Here is a 5,628-nt window from a genome sequence, read left to right as displayed (position 1 = left end):
ACCCTCGCGCCAAGGCGAGTTGCCGATCTAGTGCGTTAGATAGAGAGAGAGATAACGCGTTGGTGAGAACGGGCCGAGGCGTAGTGCATCTACGTGTAAAAGGTGGTTCTACGCATTAAATTAAAATATAAATGGCATTATTATTTTTGTTTGAGATCATGAATTTTGCAAATTGCGTATGGACGAAAATCGGTCTATCAGACACCCATACTCTATTGAATTCTAGCATGTGCATGTGTTTATTTCATATTATCGATCCATAGAGTGAGAGCGGTTTGAAATACAGGCAATGGATGCTTTTGCAATTCATATATAAACATTAACTAGCAAAAAGGCCTATGCGTTGCAGAAGGGTAAGCAAATTTGGCCCAGCTTGTGCCCAACATTTGGCCTCGTCTCCGATGACTCTTCGGGTTGTAAGGCGGCCTTGTGTTTCTTCTATTCGGGGCTATGTATGGCCTAGCCACAGCAACCTCGTTGTCCTAAGTGGCTCGTCCCTGGAAACAACAAGACGCAAGGACACGATCATGTTTTTTCTCAGTTTGAGCTCTGTTTTATAAAAGTCGAGGGAGTTGTTATGTATTTTTCTTGTTCCTTTAGGGCCTAGAGTCATGTTTCTGATAATTATAATAAAGATTTGGGATCCCTCCATCTGTGACAAAAAATTCTGGTAATAGCTCATCTAAATAAATAATAATGTTTTTCACTTGTATACTTTGCACGTAATCATACATCAATCTCCCACATAGATATAAAATCATAGCCATTGGATATTCAATTGCCAATTCTATTATTTCTCTAATGAACCTTTTTATTCTATTTTTTCACTGCCTTATAGGTAATAGCAAAAAAAAGGTGGTACGTTACCACTACATCTACAATCCATATGATAAACAATAGTGGCCCGTGGCTCATAAAAGTGTAGTATTCATCCTTGCAACAGTTGAGTACTACCATATGAGTGGCAAAGTACAGACCTACAAGCTATTTCAAATAGGCATAAGAGGGAGAACATATACCATCCAGGAGTGCCGTCCTCTTGATGGTTCCAATAAATTGATATCCTTGTTTGACTACTTCTATAAGAAATATAATGTTCCAATAAATTGGTATCCAGGTTTCACTACTTCTATAAGAAACTTACTACATGTAGTGTGTAGACACTTGAAGAAACATGTGTTATCTCATTTCAACAAATACTGGAGGAGGACTAATAGACATAGCCCTAGCCTAGTTGAAGTGGTTTCTAGAAAGGAAAATCATGATATTACAAATTAAAGTTGTCCAAATAGAAATATCAGTTTAATTGGCCAATTTGACGCAGAGTTGCAATACTGGAGAAACTGGGATTTACAAAGTCATTTTGAACTAAATAATATAGCAAAATTAGGTTATATGGATTCACTTCTTTTTGTTCTGAAAAATCTACACATTATGTAAAACGCTAAAATAAGTACAGAGTTGGTACAGTTAGAAAAAGCAGACTTGTGATACACTAATCAGATTATCCTGATTAAGCTCGGATTTGTCGCAGGACACACAAGCATCCAGATGATGGATGGATAATATACAACATCTAGTTTAACAATACACTTCTTGGAGTAACCTGCAACAAAAGCAACCATTCTTTTCCATCTTCTGTTAAATTTGTGACAACGGCTTGCTCTACTGCAGGTACTGCTACAGTATAAGGATTGAGATTCTCTATGGTTCTTTCTTGTCTAAAAATAGAAAGTAATAAGAAAAATTATATCCTGATCAATGCTATTGACAAATTTTGTGAAGTCCTAGCTCATGCGAACTAAAGGTGATGTTTCCCTACCACTATGAAAGATGAAGATAAATTAGGAACATAAATAATCATTTTGCATAGTCTGTGACTATAATCAAATATATTATCACAAAACACGAAAAGTCACAGAGATGTTTTGTAACCTAAAGTTATCAAGAAATAAACTATAAAGGAATTAGGACCATCAACTTTTATACTGGAAGAGTTCATCGCTTATCACCTCTTTGTCCACCAGAACCTGCTCTCTCCTGGAAAATTCACAACAATGAATCAAATATTTCTTCTAGAAATAAAAATCAAGAACAATTTTTTGAATTAATTAAGCTCATCAGCATCTCTGTTTACTTTCCTTATATCATTCGAATTGATACTAAATTTGTTAATACAAGATTATAGTAGTAAATATTGCTTGACGTTCTTAAAATTGTCGATGTTTTACCCACCTAGTGCATCTCTGAAGTGCTCAACGCAGGGGAATTTTTTTTGCTGGAAGATGATGTTGCCTTTGCACTTGTTCCAACAGATGTACTATTAGTCAAACACTAAAATTACAAAATGAAGTGTGTAAAAGCAAAAGAGCCCGTGAGTTGCACCCGGGAACATTTGTGCTTCACTGCAGAGAAAACACCAGACTCCTAGTGTTCCACATGCGGCGGCAGGTCGGGCAGGCCGAGCCTGGAAATTGCAAGCTCCTCCTCATCCCTAAAAATCGTGAGCTCCTGTTTGTCCCTTGAATGCCTCACCAGTGGGTCATCGGGTCATCGGGTCATGGTCGGCGGCTCCCAATCTGTAGTACGACCATGGTGAGCTCGCCATTTACTTTAAGCGGCTCCACTCTTCACATCATGTGAGGAAATGTCATTGTCGATTGGGGGAAATCCATTAAACGTTGGCTATCTTATTTCCTCTTTCAGCCACATCCAACATAAACCAAAGCTTCAGAATTAGAGTACAACATGGATTTTTAAACTCAGTAGATAGTGTAGAGACGGTATGATGAGAACGGAGCAATAAGGTGATCACCTTAGAAAGTTCCTGACTAACGCCAGCTTTTCCATAACCAAAAACACCAGGAATAGCACCATGTTCCTCCGAAAACTAAGGAAAGCAATGCATCACACACACACTGGAACCATTTCAACATAGGTAAGAATGAGATTTAATAGCGTCGGAAGGAAATGAAAAAACAACATCTGAAAATGTTTGGTTTTGTAGGAGGAGAAACCATGATAAATAAAAACACACGTTTTATTATGGAAATTTAAGCTCAACATAAGTTGTACACAACCTCTCCTATAAGAAGAGGTGTATCCGCACCGAGCTTTGATGCAGCAGGTCTCTATGTGCGCACATGCCATGTCTGCAGCTCAATAAGTTCCATGCATTAAGCTAGTAATGTAGTCCTTACAAAGGTCAAACAAATTAACTTTTCTTGCCTGAAGCATAGTAAATTCTTTGTGGATGCCCTGAAATTCCAACTCTAGTACTCTTTATCCTGCATACATAACAACAATAATTTTTTTCAATTAAAGGTAAACAATGGTAGAAAACATGGGTTGAAGCATAGTAAATTCTTTTTGGATGCCCTGAAACTCCAACTCCAGTACTATATCCTGCATACACCTCTAGTACTGTATCCTGCATACATAACTACAACACTTTTTCAAATAAAGTTAAGCAATGCTAGAAAACATGGAACTAAAAAAAAAAGTCAACCTGTAGGCTGCCTATTCAAAAAAAACATGTAGGCTGTATTGACCAACTAGAGCTTTGTAAATTACTTTCCCATGGAACCAGGCGGAAGGGCGACATGGTGGTTCATCAAATTATTATCAAACACAATATGTCAGAGTCAGAAATATTGGCATGTGCACATAGGTTAATAATGAGAATCTGACTTATTTTTGGAAATTTCCAAAGCTCACACTTTGAATATCTTAATCAAGTGAGAGCGCATGCAGCAAGGTGTACCAAATCAACTCTTGTGGCCTTTGTTCTATCTATGTTTGCGATAAAAAATACTGAGCGATACCTCAAGAAAAACAGAAAATTATGCAATGTTGTACAATGTAGGTCAAGAGTGATGTCTGTACCTGGTGATTATTTCCTGGACATTATGTCCCATAATGTACACATGAGTCTGGTTTTCAGATGACAAATGATATAATCACAATTTTTAAGTAGAAAGATGTGACAAAGTTCGGATGTAGTTGCCACTGAAATTATTAGAGCCTAGGTACCTATCTTGAGTAGAAGGCAAAAAGAATTCAATTAACTGAATGAATTTATGGGTCACCTTCATCCAATATGGTCACATGATTACTTACACACAATTTTATTTTTTCAAATCAACACTTGTATTGAACATTTCAAGTAACAAAATTCATATATAGCCAGGGTTTGTATTAACTAATACTAACAACCACGCCAACCCAAGAAATCTATTGGGAGATTAGAGAAGTTATCCAAGAAGAAAAGCAAGACCAAGATAGAATAACACACAATGTTCTTACACTTAAATTAGCAATTACTTCCGCTGCTATCATATCCACCTTGGCTGTCTTAGAATTCTGTTTACTTGTATTGTTTGTGTTCTGCTATCAAGAGTCGATTGGCTGGCTTTTGTGTTGGAGCTGCAGGTAAGAAGAATCAGCAAGCTCGCTCTTCTCCCTTGCTCGCACGCAACAGAGCACAGCCGGCCCAGCAGAGCTGAGAGCACACGCTCTCCAATCCAACGGGGCAGAAGTAAGGAAGCATGGTGCGAGACGGGAATTGCGCTACAGAACGAGGTGGAGGAGGCTGACCTTGGGCTGGTGGTGCTGGTGCAGCAGCAGCATCGGCGCCCTCAGGGCACTCCACCGGACGCCGTAGCAACGGGAGGGCTCCGTGATGTCGCACGCCCAGCCGTCGACGCCACCAGCAAGGACTTCGCGCCGCCACACGGGATCTCTCCGTCTCCCGCGCCCGTCCGCCATCGCCCGGCTCCAGCGAGCTCCTGCCTAGGTCACCGCACCGCTCTTCCTTTGTCCCTTCTTCTCTCCCTCGCCTCCTTGTCTCCTCTCTACCCAATAGCTGTGGATGCCATGAACCCACAAGGGAAGCCGCGCTCCGGCCTTCCTCGTTGTCACCGGCGATCCCCCCCACGCCGCCCGCCTTCGGATCCACATCCCCAGCCCCCACCGCGCACGGATCCGGCCCCTGCAAGCTCCAGCCGCCGCCGCCGTTTTGCATCGCGCCACCGCGCAACCGTGTTGACCCGACCCTGATTAATAAAACCAGACATATGGACTGCAGGTTTGATATAACAAACTATAGGGTCTTCTTTGTAAAACTGAATTTTTCTCAGGTTAGCCACTTACGTAGGGATCGCGGGTTCAACTATAGAAAACCACAGGGATTTTTTTGCAAGAACGCCACGACGGTGAGTTAGCGGGCAGAAGCTATAGTCGCTTTATTATTAAAAATTAATTAAAAAAATAAAATAAAATAGGGAATTAGGGATTAGGGATTAGGGAATTAGGGATTAGGGATAGGGATTAGGGAATTAGGGATTAGGGAATTAGGGAATTAGGGATTAGGGATTAGGGAAAGATTAGTGCACTCCATGTTGTTAGTGTGAAGCACTTTATACATTTGTCGCTTGCATGGATACATTCCAAATTGCTAGCTACAAAATAGAATACATGTCGAACTCAACATAAAGGGGGTTTCGGAGATTCGAATTCATAGGAAGTGCATTCATCTATTTGAACCCGAGATAATGGCATTTGTAAATCAGATGTAAAAGGGGGCATCAATCTTTGTTGTGAGTTTGAACATGCTATATATATTCATAC

General features: G+C 40.3%; 1 long non-coding RNA gene across 3 annotated transcripts; it reads right to left on the bottom strand.

The window, feature by feature from the left end:
- Positions 1 to 1,877: 1,877 nt before the first annotated feature.
- Positions 1,878 to 5,037, bottom strand: LOC119307151. Of its 3 annotated transcripts, none has more exons than XR_005149175.1 (3): positions 3,081 to 5,037; positions 2,236 to 2,918; positions 1,878 to 2,040 (listed from the first exon to the last, which is right to left on the bottom strand). It is a non-coding gene; the product is annotated as an uncharacterized LOC119307151 (long non-coding RNA). The 3 variants fall into 3 exon arrangements; XR_005149174.1 differs by having other exon boundaries at positions 2,236 to 3,287; positions 4,597 to 5,037; XR_005149173.1 differs by having other exon boundaries at positions 2,236 to 5,037.
- Between the last annotated feature and the right edge of the window lie 591 nt (positions 5,038 to 5,628).

This window comes from Triticum dicoccoides, chromosome 5B, assembly GCF_002162155.2.
Source record: "Triticum dicoccoides isolate Atlit2015 ecotype Zavitan chromosome 5B, WEW_v2.0, whole genome shotgun sequence".
Classification (NCBI taxonomy): Eukaryota; Viridiplantae; Streptophyta; class Magnoliopsida; order Poales; family Poaceae; genus Triticum; species Triticum dicoccoides.
The sequence above is the reverse complement of the archived record's forward strand: the minus strand, read 5'-3'. Positions and strand labels throughout refer to the sequence as shown.